The sequence below is a fragment of the Filicampus tigris genome, chromosome 1, assembly GCF_054856515.1.
Source record: "Filicampus tigris isolate MCC_2025a chromosome 1, RoL_Ftig_1.0, whole genome shotgun sequence".
In the NCBI taxonomy this organism is placed as follows: domain Eukaryota; kingdom Metazoa; phylum Chordata; class Actinopteri; order Syngnathiformes; family Syngnathidae; genus Filicampus; species Filicampus tigris.
In genome coordinates, this window is record NC_141217.1 from 26,404,226 (window position 1) to 26,419,736 (window position 15,511).

General features: G+C 40.1%; 1 long non-coding RNA gene across 1 annotated transcript in view; it reads left to right on the forward strand.

Moving 5' to 3' along the window:
* LOC147153390 (uncharacterized) overlaps positions 1–13,798 on the forward strand; it is a 46,476-nt gene extending 32,678 nt beyond the window's left edge. The window contains exons 2-3 of the long non-coding RNA XR_015086648.1: positions 11,769–11,862; positions 13,668–13,798. This is a non-coding gene — a long non-coding RNA (uncharacterized LOC147153390). The remainder of the gene's footprint in view (positions 1–11,768; positions 11,863–13,667) is intronic.
* The last annotated feature ends 1,713 nt before the right edge of the window (positions 13,799–15,511 follow it).

Sequence of the window (15,511 nt, forward strand, 5' to 3'; positions counted from 1 at the left end):
TTGCTTGTCTTGTTGCACACAAATGGATCAATATAGATCCAGACATCCTCAGCCACAACTCACGTATTATAGGCAGCATTATATTGTCTCAAGCAATTTAGTTTGGCCATTGCTTGAAAGTGCTGGCTCTCCACCCAGCCAATCTCACGGTGTTGGGAGGACATTAGGGGAGCACAATCTGGCAAAATTCAGAATGCCTTGCTTAAAGACACATTTTCAGAAATAAGGAGCCCACGAACAATGCACACTAATCACCCAATATTTGTAATTGCAGTTAACTGCCCCCCCTCAAAAATATTAATTATTGTGTCTCGGTTTGAGAAGTGTCACTTTAACCTGGTTGCTACGCACCGAGACAGGGCTTTTGGTACCTTCCGTCTTTGGAGTCACCCTTGAAAACCTGACATTTTTGTTCCAAAAGAATTTGAGAGCTTAGACATGTGGCTTTCACACATGCCAGAGTTTATTCATCTTTAATGTTTCAATCGAAGACAAAAGTGAAGCACTATTTTAATTAAAAAAATAAAAATCGAGTGGTAATTACCATGCTATATTCTCTTACAAAGACGTTGAAATTGTCATTGTCTACAAACATATATCTTAACCATATATCACGTTTAAATGGTTTCATGGCTTTAAAGTCCGGGAGCGAGTCGTCTATATCACTGCTGTGACTTATATTAGAGCTCCCACGATCGACTGCGCCGCCATTACTCCTCGAAAAAATTCTGGATATCCTCCGACGACTCATGACACCGTCACATGTATATTCGATGCATTTCATTGGCTAAGAGACCGAGAATTGGATTAAAAAAAGAAAATGACGTATACGCTCTCCCGGCTTTAAAGGGTGAAACACGCAACAGCACTCCCGGCTTTAGTGGTAGAAACTAGGGATGGGAATTTCGACTAATTTGCCCGCCGACTAGTCTCAAATTTTATTTGCGACTCGTCGACTAGTCTATAAGGAAAAAAACTTGAATTTTAATACATATTGAATTCAAAGTTTAAAATGCAAATGTTGTGTGTATTTAGGGGCTATTTTAGCCCAAACATTCAGGACAGTTTGTTAATTTAAATCATATTGATGTAACAACAACTGAATGAATAAAGGTGAACAATTGAAAGAGATACATTTCTGATACATTTTCCAATGCAATGCATGGTATTTATTATGAATAATGTAATGAGTAATGGTACCAACTCCCAGTCCAGCAGGGTCTCATTCGCTACCACGTTAGCTGCATTATCATGCACACAGGCGATGGCTTTATTTTGTAGTGCCCACGTACCCATCATATTCCGCATGAGAGCAGCCAAGTTTTCAGCTATGTGTCTTTCCTCTAAGGCTGGGTTCACACCGCAGGCAAATGCGACCCAGATCGGGGTTTTTTGCCCATATGACCTGTGTCAGATTTTTTTATGACAGTCTTAACGGCTCAATTCGGATTTTTTCAAATGCGACCTGGGTCGCTTTCATATGTGGTCCTAGATCGGATACGTATCCGATCATTTCCAATTTCTGAACGGCCAGGTCGCATATACTGTATTCGACATTGACGAGCCCAAGATGCGCTCCGCGCAGGCGGAGGGAAAGTGCTGGCAGCAGGGGGATCAAATCTGTAAAGTTGTTTTGAGTAACACTATTGACTTTGTATTTTACTATAAAGTGGACATTTATGGCGATCGTAGCAATTCAGCCACGGCTCAGATAGATTGATTTTTTACGCACGGTTATGACATGACATCATCGTTAGTAATGTCTCCATGAAATGAGATGATAAAGCCTCGCCTCATAATTTCCCCCAAATACTGTATTTATTTCTACCTGCTACCTAATCGCTTGAATGCCCCGACACGCTGGACCACATTTACTTCCACAAACACGTCGGGTGTGACGTCGATCGTCTCGTCTTCTGCGCAGGCGAGCCACTTTGACGACGCATGTGTTCATACAGCAGACAAGACAGAGGTCGCATTTTTAATGTAATATGAACGCTTACACAAAAAAATATGATTTTTTTAGGGGGGAGGGAGCAATTCTCTCTCTTGGTGCTCAGCATGTTTACCGAGGCAGAGGCGTGTGGAACAAGATGCGTGAAACTTAATGCCGTGTTTAACCGACTAGTAAAATACGAAACGTTTAATAAATTGTAGACGGTTAAACGATTAAACGACTAGTCGCGCACATCCCTAGTAGAAACGCGCTTGTGCGTTCCCGGCTTTAATGGGTTAAATGAGCCTATCCCTCTCCCAGTTGCTCGCAATTTAGCTTTGTTAAAATTTCACTTACTTGCTAAGAGACAGTGCTTGAATATTGTGTATTTCAATACCCTTATAATAGAGGCTTTCAATGATTGGCTGTTTAATAGTAGCTGTGGGTGTCCAATTGGGTGGGTGTATAATTTGTGTGCATTTCTGGCCCACTGGGTTTTGTTGGTTTGGAATTGAATTGTCATTTTCTTTGTTTGATCTTTGGAGGCCTCAAAGGTAAACCATGCAGTGTTTTTTTCAATTTTTTATTCTCTCTATATTGTGTTCAATTTTGACTACAAGGCACTCGTGGTTCAGTGATGCTTTGGTTATTCCTATTGTGAGCTTAGTAAGACCTTTTTGAAGAGGTGATTGTATGTTTTGGTTGTAGGCTATTTTGTTCATTTTGTATCTTTTACAGTTCAGTGATTTAAAATGCATTGCTAATTAAATGACCACTTATTTTTTCACTTGTTTCAATTTTAGTCCCTTTGTCCTTTTGGAATTGTGAAAAGGTTTGTAATAGGGCTATTCGATTTTGCCCAACAAGAAAATCACGATTATTTTCTCTCAAACCCGATTTTACGATTACGATTTCTTTGTAAAATAAAAAATAATGAAAAATGAAGTATTTTGAATGTCTTTTATTTAAACTTATTTTTTCTTTCTTTGAACTAAAAATGCCAGTCAATTTAACTTAATACACACAGAACAATCCATTGGGATTAATAGCATTTTACTTACATAATAGATTTCAGATCTGTTCTTAATTAAGCCAATAATGAAAGAAGAAAGTGCATATATCATCTGAAACGAAATCATCAACATGAGAGAAGGTAGACAGTCATGTCTGCAAACCAAACAGTCTGTCAGCAAGTCATTTTGCAAACCAGCTAGTGACTAGCCTTTCACCTTTCTCCCTGGTCTTACTTAAACATAAATCAATGATTTGTGCAAAATTGTCACTCAATAATACAATGCACTGTCAAGCTTGAATACGGATACATAGTCCGGTTGGACCAGAGGTCTGTTGTAGAGTAGAAAAAAAGGGACGCCTTTCAGACGTTGAGTTACTTGCTCACGGGGTGTATTGTACATGCGGGGCACACACTACACTACAGATCTATATTTGCCTGATTTATTAACTAAATGCTCACTTGTTTTAGCAAGTAGCAGAATCGCCGGTAGTCATGGATGTTGTTGTTGTTGTCGGACTGCGCGCTTGTGGAAGGAAGCGGAAATGCAGAGGAAACTACAGTGGCTTGGATACACCAAAAATCAAAAAATCAAACGTGCCGATTTGAAGGTTTTTAACATCGTTTTATCCAGAAAATTCGGTTTCGGTTCAAAATCGCTTAATCGAGCAGCCCTTGTTTGTAACATATGCCTTTTTGTGAACACAAAATGAAGACAAACAATTTCTTTCCACAGCTATCATTTTACTAAGGGCTCTATTTACGAGCTTTGTTTGATCTCTACTTCCTTTGTAATTATAGCAAGAATACTAATTTGAAGGACCTTGTCCAGATTGATAGAGGTGTAAAACAAAATGGACATTTTTATTAAATCTAAAAAAATATATGTTGGTTTATAGTCATGCATAGTTCCACTCACTTTCAAGAAAGTTTAAATTTATAATTATTATTATTATTTTACCACAAATGTAGTCCCACGGGAGCAGAGGTTTGCTGACTGCAGAATGGAAACCCTTGTCAAGTCAGCTCTTCTTGCACTAAGGGGGGGAAAAAAAGTCCAGTGCAGCTTTGATGCGTGTTTAGGCTCTCGGCATATCATCATTGCAAGAGTGATTCCAATGCAGAAATGATTCTTTGATGGGTTTTCTGAACCACAATAACAGATGACCTGAACAAAAAAAATAGCAGTCACTCATTTCACAAAAAAAGAAGATGTCTCAGCAACAGGACTGTGTGAATATTATCTATTGTGACAATGAACAGAGGGACTGAGCACTATGTGTGATGCCAGGCTTGCTCAAATCACTCAAGTCACCAAGTATTTTTCCACAACGGGGGAGGCGGTGTGGTGTGGTGCCTGCAGCTCTGGCAAATTTGTGTTAACATAGTCAAGGCTCGGGGGTGTTTGGAGCCAAAGCTGGAAGAAAAGACACCTAGTTTCTTCCAAAAAAAGGTTTTTAAAAGTGACTTATTGCATGTCACATCTTCATTCTCCAAACGGAATTCTGGGATTATGAACAACAGGAAGCCATCTGACCTGAGTAGCAGAAGATGCTCAAGTTTAAGAATTGCCTAGGAAACACTAATGACAAAAGGCCACATGAACTTAGTCCACCTTATTTCAACAAGAATTCCAATACCTATGATACTTTGATTGATGTCCTTACATAAAGTTTGCTCATGGATTTTACGACTTCTAACTTTCAGACAGAACACACGGTAATTTCAATGTCTTTTTTTCCCCTTTGCATTTAAAAATGTAGACTTTTGTCTTCAGGCAAATGACAGAATGACTTCTAGTTCATTAATTTTTTCATGACATTCAGTCAAATGTCCTGAATAGTTTCACGCAATTCGCAAACAATTTGAGTGCAGTGGCGGCTGTTCAATAGAGGGCGTTAGGTCAGTTTCCCACTGATTTCTAACAATTACATACAAGGTTTATTAGCACGTGGAAATTTCTATGGCAATTATTTGTCAAATACTCAAGGGATTCAGAGTGCCCCTGGGTTTGTCTTAACACCTCAAAATTCACGACACATCTGTTTTTACATTCAGGGACACATTATTATTTATGTTATAAAAATGACACATTGAGTATTTGTTTTATCTACGTCTCAAAGGCACTTATTTTATTGTAGCCAAGTTAACAGCGTATGAAGTCATTTTGTCAGGTTTTCCTTTTGATTATTTCAAAATACGAACCAATGAAACTGGCCTCGACAAAAATAATGATACCCTTAATTTAATATTGTATTTTGTTGGGATAACCTTTTGAGCTAATCACTGTAATCCAACGGTTTCTGTAAATCTCATTGAGACTTGTGCATCTATCACCAGGCATTTTGGCCCACTCCTCATGCTACGTTCACACCAAACGCGGATGATGCGTTTCTGGCGGCGCGTTTGTATTGGAGTCAATGTAGTTCGCGCGGGCGGGCGCGGTTGCGCGCCGGGCGGTGCAAATGATGCGTTTGGAGCAGTGGGACTCGGGAGCGAAGCACTGAAAATCCGTCCATTCGCTCCATTTGTTGCATATTAATGAAGTCAACTTTTCTCGCCACTCCGCCTCGCGGCAGTCAATCAGCATCGGGGATATTGCGGCAGCCAATCAGCATCAGGGATACTGCGGCAGCCAATCAGCATCGGGCACACTGCGGCAGCCAATCAGCATCGGGCATACTGCGTCACACACAGCCAAATGACGTCCTGTTCACTCGGCGGCTTTTTTTTTTTTTTTACAGTTCTTGAACTTTACCAAGACAGCAATATCGTTAGCATTAGCATCGTATGTCGGCCATTTGATTATGATGTTGAAAATGCTGTCTACTACCAAGCGAAGCCCCTCCCCTCTCCGCTTTGAGTGAATGAGCGGCTGCAGCATTTCAGGTTTCAAATTTCCCGCGGTCAAACGCGAGTGAATCAAGGAACTCAGAACGCTTCATTCGCATTTGGTGTAAACGTAGCATTATGGTCGAACTGCTCCAGCTGTCTTAATTTTGAAGTATGTCTTCTATAGACTGTATCAGCTGTAGGGAATGACTGAGGAGAGGTAAATTTGGATTTTCCTGCTTAAAGCACATATCTCAGCGAGCAGCAAATGCTTGCGAGTGTTTGCATACGTAGCAATTTTTTTTTTTCCGTCAGGGTTCGTTAAACGATGCAAATACAGTATGTTTGTCAAATATTTGCAAACAATTTCAAGAGTCGCAAACATTTTGATGAAAAAACAACATTCTCTACATTGGCACCGACAAGCCTTTATCCCTCAGTGAGATACCACCGTAAGATGCCGCGCCCGTGATCCAACCCCCGGATAAGCAGGAGAAAACAGATGGGTGGATATTTATAAAGATTATTATTCCCTCTAAAGCATACCTGTGTTGTCTTGTAGATCCTGTATTTCTTTAAAACCAGTAGCCCTCTTTGATCATTTGCTGAAACATTGTGACTGTTTCCACATTATACAGATGGGGTCTCAGGTTCAATAATGAGCTGAGTCCAGTGAATAATATATGACTCTTAATAGTCTCATGTTGAATTAATGAATAGTGTATTAGCGGTACATTACCATATCTGACCTCCTGCAAATAAAATGGTAGGCTACAATTTAAATGACAGAATTCACTATAGCTCAACTCCATTTAAAAGCAATTCACTATAATTCCCGAACAGCCATAGCCCAATTAGAGCTGGCTCAAGTCCTTTTAGCTACATTTCCAAGAATAATTTTTTAGGGTAGAAACACCATCTCAGAAGCCCTTCAGCCTCTAATTATGTGGTTTTCGTGAAGGATAATGAACACACTGCCATGTGGTTTACTCAAGCATACTAATGCTCGCTTTGACATTTTGTTCACAGGACAGGCGTACCAGCGAAGGATTCATGAATAACGGTCTTTCCACACATTGCAGCCTTGATGATATACAGCATTCATAGCACTTTAGTGAGCTCACTTCCTTGTTGGTTTCAGTTTAGTCACCAACAGGAAAACATCATCAACATGCATTACTTAAAAAGGGCCTAAATATGATTTATAATTGGTGTACAACTTGCAATGTGTCATATTTTAATTTATAATCCTTCCAAAGTATTGTACAAGTCCATGCTGCAAGACAAATGGAGGTGTACACAAGCTTAAACAATTCACAGACACATTTAAAGCCTGTCTCGCCTGTGGAACACAGTGCTGGCTGTTTGACAGAGACAGTAATGTTGCTAGTACATTTGGGAGCTAAACTAGCAATCCATATGAACAGAGATACACAGGGATAGCACAACACCAGAGCTAGATGGGGCTATAGCCCCGTCAGAAATATGTGTAGCCTCAGCCCCTGATATTTTAGAATAGTAAAGAGCAAGTGCAAGTTGCGCGTGAAAGTTTAGTAAGACTCGCTGACGGATGGCCGTTTAAAATTAGAGGCAGACCAGCCTATAGACAGGGTTCTATTTTTTCCCTACCAGAAAAAAAGGCGAATGACGAAGGGTACCCACGCAGCAGATGGATGACGAATAACGGACGCTCAATTTTTTGTAAAATGCCCAGATCTCATTATTCCTTTAACTACGGTGTGCCAGTCAATTTGACGGCTCTGCTTACCCTTACGCACGTTGCGCTGGGACGGCGCCGCTGGATTTCTATAGCAACCAGCGGTTGCATTGAGAAATGCTGCCGTTACATCTGCTTCAAAATATTGACGATTCTGAAGATGAATTGCTCGTATAACACACAGCGAGTCAGAGTAAAAAAAAGTCCCCCTGGGCCGGATCCTCGATGAGCTGTATCTCGTGTAGTATAGAAGGCTGTTAGATGTGATAGTCATGACGTTGTGGGTAGTGCATGCCAGACAGTCGAAGTAAATGAAATAATGATCTTATGTGGTGCTTGTTGACATAATTCACCCATGGAAATAAAGAGTTCCGGGGTGCGATCGAGACGGAGTTGTTTTGTGTGCTGTACTTTGGATTTACTTCCTATTCTTCGAGGTGAAGTGCAGTACAGCCCAGCGTTTGTGACACTCATCTCCTTTCCTTCGGCTCCACACCAGCTGTATTTTATAACAGCTGACACGTGCGAACCGCACGGCGCTCCACCAATTGTTTCTCATTCAATTATGACATAATTTATATTCAATTATACTCACCACAGAATTTTAATAAACAAAATACCTTTATTAGTCATTCGCGTAGTGAGTACCAGGTCATCCTGCCCCAAGTGGAGGAGTTCAAGTATCTAGGGGTCTTATTCACGAGTGAGGGTAGGATGGAGCGTGAGCTCAACAGGTGGATGGGTGCAGCATTTGCTGTGATGCGGACCCTGTATTGGTCTGTTGTGGTGAAGAAGGAGCTGAGCCAGAAAGTGAAGCTCTCGATTTACCGCCGATTTATGTTCCTACCCTCACCTATGGTCACAAGCTGTGGGTCGTGACCGAAAGAACAAGATCTCGGATACATGCGGCTGAAATGGATTTCCTCCACAAGGTGTCCGGGTTCTCCCTTAGAGATAGGATGAGAAGCTGGGTCATTCGGGAGCGACTCAAAGTCGAGCCGCTGCTCCTCCACATTGAGAGGAGCCAGATGAGGTGGCTTGGGTATCTGGTTAGAAAGCCTCCTGGACACCTCTCTGATGAGGTGATCCGGGCATGTCCCACTGGCATTAGGCCCTGAGGACGACCCAGGACACACTGGAGCGACTATGTCTCCCGGCTGGCCAGGGAATGCCTGGGGATCCCTCTGGAAGAGTTGGATGATGTGGCTGGGGAGAGGGAAGTCTGGACTTCCCTGCTGAAGCTGCTGCCTCCGCGACCCGACCCCGGATAAATGGTAGATAATGGATGGATGGATGGATGGATGGATGGAAGGAGAACAATTTGGACCTGATTCTAAACATAAGCAACTCCATATTTTGAATAACAGGACTTCAACGGGAAAACCATTTCGACCTTGGAACGTAGCATCTTTGTTCTCAACTCATCACTGGGAAAAAGTATTTCCCGCTCGGGTTCCCATTTTTTGTTTGAGTACACTTGACAATAAAGTAAAAAAGTGCAGGAAACATGATACTGTACATATTAACAGGGAGAGAGGGGGAAACCCTTTAATTGTCAGGTATCAGACGGACAGGGAAGGTGGATTAATTAATTAAAAGAAGTGGAACAGGGAAGTGAAAAGCAATGAGTCAGTAAGTGATTGGCTACCTGCATCCAATGTCTACAGCTGATACAAGGTAATTAATTGGGGGTTTGCTGACAGGTTGCAAGGCTGTTATACATGCATAACATGGATGTATACTGTACATGCCACATACCGTAAATATCCAAAGAACTGTAGCGCTTTATCTTAGCAAACCTTTTGAGCAGGAGCTGCATGAAGTCTTCGCAATGTCTCCAAAACTCTTTTTACCTATCAAAGATTATCACAGGCAGTGTATTAAATAATCACACTGCAATAAATCTTTTCCTCTAATAACATCAAAGATGTCTGACGTTACTCAGAAATTCCATTTGATATCCAGGATCTTCCTTTTGATCAAGAGAAGCATGATGAAAAGATGAGAAACTGTGGAGGCTGTTTGTTACAGGGATGCATTGTCTTTCGGGATGCTTCATCAAGTTAAGATCCATTTAATAACACATGGATCCAACTTTGCATTCAACTTAACTGCTTCAGCACACGATTTTATCGTTATACCTCCAGCTTTGAATCCTTGCTATGATTATTACTTTCACACCCTGCATTTTATCCAACAAAGTGAAGCACAATTATGCAGCCAAAATCGAATTTACAGAGTGGTGACAACTGTTCAGTGAATCGTAAAGTGGATGCAATTACCTATCAGAGAAAAACAATATGGTGGACCTCATTTAAGGGATGATAATTAGCCTGGGAAACTGAAACAACAGTTGAAATCTGTCAAACTATTCAAGTCCTACTTATAATTGGTGTCTACACTTCTGCAAATACATTGGAGCAGGAATTGGTAGTCTCAGGATTGTCCATACATTTGGTTTTGCTTTTGCATTGTGTCACACTCACTGATAGTCTATCTGTTATGATAAATGGTCTTTCACTTGTATAGCACTTTTCCACCTCCAAGGAACTCAAAGCGCTTCACACTTCTCATTCACCTACTGATGACTCAGCATCAGGAGCAACTGGGTGGTTCAGTATCTCGCACAAAGACACTTTGATATGGACACAAGGGGCTGAGATGGAACCCCCAAACTCTGGATTGGGAGACGGCCACTGATCCATGCCGCCCTATAAGGTGATTTGCCCAGGAAATTTTTCTGTGTTACAGCCTAATACAGTACATTATTATGTATTAACAACATCTAAAGACAGAAGTGCTTTAAAAGGATGAGGACGGATGGGGTTGGAGGACATTTTTTTTTTTTATGAATAAGGAGGGACGATGATGGAAGGGTACCCAGGTCGCGGACAGTAGACTGAACATCACCCCCCCTCCCAAACCCCCTGTCTACGAAAACAGGGCCCATGCAGTTTATACATAAGAAGTGTCAGAAAAGTGTCCAGCATCGTGTCAAAAGAGGTGCATTTCAAACCAAAACTAGAAGTTTTCCCCTTCAATGTGAGCCCAAAATCCTGCAATACTTGCTTCGTTCAGTACATGAGAAAAGGCGAGTGTTGTGGCAGGTCACTCATGGCTGCATCACCATGACAGGGTACCTGCTCACACTACCCTGAGCATCTGACAGTTCCTCAGTACTCACTTGACCTGGCTTTATATGGTTCGTCCTCTTTCCTGAGCTCAAAGTGGTCATCAAGGGGACCGGTTTTGAAGACGTGGACGACATCAATATGACCATGACGATTAAGCACGATGAAGATGTGGCAGAGAAGGCTGGGAAAGTGTGCTAGTCACCACAAGCATACGGGTAAGAAGTGTAGTTTTGATTTGAAATACATCTTTTGTGACACCAGTCTTGGAACCTTAATGACACACCTCATATATAGTGCATGCTGCCAGTCTTTAGTAGGATTTAGCCCATCAAGGCCAAAATATCAACAGTACAGGAGCTGAAATGGATCAAAGCATTTTAATGCTGAATTGGTGTTTTTGAGAAGGACAGCTTTACTATTAAATTCATTCAGTACCAGACATTCTCAGACCCTCTTTTAACCTCACGTTTGAAAAAAAATATATATAAATAAGATAATGGGAGTGAATGGCTGGACGGTGAAAAGACCATATTTTCTGGACTATAAGCCGCTACTTTTTTCTTAGGTTTTGAACCATGCAGTTAGACCGATGCAGCTATTCTGTGGATTTTTCATCCAATACAATACAATTTCAATTAACAGGATGTGACTGCAATTGGAGGAGTTCAACAGGCGAGGGCGCTATTACGGTTGGGCACCGGGAATCGGAAACCGAGTGGAACCCAGTAGAACCGGAACTAGCACTTCGGTTCTCCCGTAATCGTTCAGGTTTTCAAATATCGTGCCACGAGGAAGCCGCCCAAAACAAACAAAGTATGCTGCGCGGATCAATCAACAGACAAGAGAGTAGTAGAATCAATAGGAAATGTGTGAAATGAGATCAAAAAAGCCTCACCTCATCATTTCCCCCAAATATTGTATTTCTACCTCTGACCGAATTGCTCCACTGTCAAAATGCCCCGACACGCTGCACCACATTTACTTCTATAAATACATCGTGAGTGACATCAAACATCTCTTCTTCTGCATACGCGGGTCACTTTAGGGGCGCAATTATGTTCACACGAGAAAAGACGCCGAGGTCGCATTTATAATGTAATATGAACGCTTACAGAAAAAAAAATATTTTTCTTACAGTCCTGCGTAAAGATGAAGATGACGTCCCAGCCAGCCCTGATTTGCAGATGCTGCATGTGCGCAAAGGTTCAGGAGCAGAAGTCCCATGAACCAGGTAAAATAAATATTCAGGCAATTATTTTGCAAATATTTATTTTCATTATTTAGTGAAATAGTGCTCGTTTTTCCAATGTATTTTTAAATTCAGGCATTTTTGTTTGCTAGATGGATCATTTACGTTCTGTTTTTTTAACCCTTTGCGATTTCATCGGCCCACGGGTGGGTTTTCGTATTGTGTTATTCAGGACGCCACCCTGCTACATAATTTTCCAGGCAGATTCTTTGGAAAAAAAAACAAAAATGGACATAAAATCCCATTTATTTTATGTATTCAAACTTCCATAATTCAGTGCCAGCAGCACTTAAAAAGACCAAAACTATGTTGATACTCCAAATGGTTCAAGTACAGCTTAAAATTTACTTTGGGGGCACCTTTTTTTTTGCAATGCGAGTTGGATTTGCAAATTAATTCATTTGAAAGAGACCTTCAACTCTGCTTTTTTTTTTTTTGTAAGAGTTCAAAATGTGTTTATTTAATAAATAAAATTACATTTTCTGGAACATGGATGGACAGCGTGGATTTCATTAGCAACACACTATTGTACAAGTGTAAAAAAAAAATATATATATATATGTATATATATATATATATATATATATATATATATATATATATGTATATGTATATATATATATATATATATATATATATATATATATATATATATATATATATATATATATGTATGACTCAAACGTTATGTGTCAAAACACGTCAAAAAGTGTTTGCAGCTCTCAGTGTTTTCTTTTCCATGGAAATCTGGTCGAAATGGCTCTTTGTGACCCCTGCAATAGATAATACATACTAAAAATATTTGTGCACATCACAAGTGCTCAATATGCACTGTTCATATTTGTATAGAGTATCTTAGTTAAACTAATTTGGCAACAAAAAATAAACATTTTTCCAAACTTGTGAGCATTTTCTAGAACAATTCATGAGTGGATGCAAAGCAAAAATCCAACAGGCACACGTACAGTACAGGTTAATCTCCATCCAACAAACCCACAACATGGCGATACAGTTTGTTTTCCTTATGAACATGATTTGGCAGCACATTCAAACGACACACTTCCTGTATTGGTCACAATTTTTTTCTTAAAGCCATACATGCAACAATATGAGGTTTCACCTTGTGCACTCGGCACAGTGCTGACACACTAGTGTTGTTCATGCCATTACTAGTATGTTCCAAAAAGACAATACCGGTCACCATTTCCTGCTTTCTTCCATGCTGCCTGTTTTCAAACTGGCCACGTTTGGAGGACACATCACAGAAAGGTCCCCTTGCCTCCCATTTGCTCACAACGACTGCATGAGTGGACTCAAGCGGCTATGATATGAGCCAGATGAATTGTGTTTATCCACTTGTTGAGCTCAGGGCTCAAATAAACAACTGGACCGATGGCATATCTCCATCTTTGTGGAAATTGTAATGCCGCGAAATAATCCCCATTTTTTTATGAATATACCTGTAATCCGATTGTCTTTTTCCTGTAACTGTAACAGAATACAGTTACTTTTTTTTTTTTGGTATTCTGAATATGTAACGCCGGTACATGTATTCATGTTACTCCCCTGGATTGCTCTTTAATGTGTTATTTTCCACAATAGTTACAGTGGTGTTTTTTTCTAGTCATGTCACAAATTATTGCAATTTTTGGGATTAAATTATTGCAATTTGATGACACCCTCAGTAACAAATGTACTGCTGTATATAATATAAAGACCTATCTTTTCGTATGAGAAGGTGATAATACATTTAAATGTTACAAACGCACTATATTTCTTGATTTCAGAACAGATCTGAGGACCGGAGGAAATGAATGCAGAACAGCGGCCCGAGCAGCTCATATAGCAGCCCAGCCTCACAGGACATTGCCCAGTTGTCCAGGTTACTCACGCCGGGCCTGATGGGTATTGTTATCATGTCTTCAGATCTGTTTCTAGTTAACTGAGACAAATTAAACACATTTCCAGTTCTTTTAACATGCACATTAATTCATTATTAATCAATACATTTACTGACTCAAGATACCACGCTGCTTAAATTTCAAATTAGTACCTAATATCCAGTTACTAAAATGTGGTGTCAGTGTTATGTTACCTTCAGTATCTATCTTAAGTCGCTGCGTCAACAAGAATGCTCAGAATTTTATGGGGTCCATTATACAAATGAGACAATGGGCGAGGGTGAGAGAGAACCTGAGAGAGGGGGAGGGAGGAAGGGCGGGCAGGAGAGAGAGAGACAGATAGAGTAGCTTTGTCATGGCAGTTGGCCAGGGTCTATGTGGGCTGACTAATGACATTCACTTAGGGTGTCTGCAACAGATTTATCCGTCCAATGGAAAATTCATCCTTAATATCTTGGATCAATGGGGTGTGTAAAGGTAAAAAAAAAAGAAGTGCCAAACTACATCAGAGATTTACAACATCAACTGTGATGACGACAAAAATAAAATAAGAAAAGGACAAGCTCCAGCTGGTGAGCTTCATCAGGAAGATCTGGAATTAATTTTCACTCATAAAAATGAAAGGTTGACATTACAAAATATTTTTATGTAAATTGGTTCCACACATTAATTTTTGTTAGTTTAACACAAATGTTGATCTAAAATGTTCCTTTTTTGTGTGTGTTTGTGTGCATGCGCACACATGTCTATTTACTTAATAAGATTAAATTAGGCGTAAATGACTGACGTATAGTAAACTCAATGTTTCTTTATTTGAGTGAGAAAGATGACCCTTTGCACTCAATGTTCACATCAATGGGAAATTTTGAGTCTTCAGTAAGCCCGAGATGTGTGTTTTTGGAACATGCCATTAAGCCAAAGTACGCGGAGAAAACTCAAGCCAATCACAGAGAAAACATGCAAACTCTGGACTGAAAGGTCTGAAGTAAGATTGAAACTAGAGATAGACCGATATGCTTTTTTCAGGGCTGATACCGATACCGATTATTAGTAGTCAAGGAGGACGGTAACCGATATTTGGAGCCGATATTCATTTTCAGTGAAAAGGAAAATATTGGCATCAAAATCTAAAGAAAAATTACTCTTAACTTTGTTGCAACATTTTTAAGCATGTTTATTGAACAGTGTTTCAGGTTTGCATAATGTTGATTTTTTTTTTTAATTAAGCCAAATATCGGTACCGATAATCGGCCCGGCCGAAAATCGGTCCATCCCTAATTGAAACCCATAATCAATCAATCAATCAATCAATCACATTTTATTTATATAGCACTTTTCATACATAAAAATGCAACTCAAAGTGCTTTAAAACATTCAAAGCAAAACATAGAATTATCTTCAATCAAAAGAAAAGATAAATTATTTAAAAGTTGTTGAAAGCCAAACTAAAAAGGTGTGTCTTGAGCTTCCTCTTAAAAATATCAACAGTCTCTGCAGACCTGACATCCTCTGGCAGGCTATTCCAAAGGTGAGGACCAAAATGGCTGAATGCAGCCTCGCCATGCATTTTGGTCCTCACCCTTGGAATAAATAAAAGGCCGGCGCCAGAGGACCTCAGGATCCGCGAGGGCTGGCATGATAAAAGCAAATCAGATAAATAAGATGGCCCAAGACCATTAACACATTTATAAACTAATAAAAGTACTTTAAAATCGATCCTGAAACACACA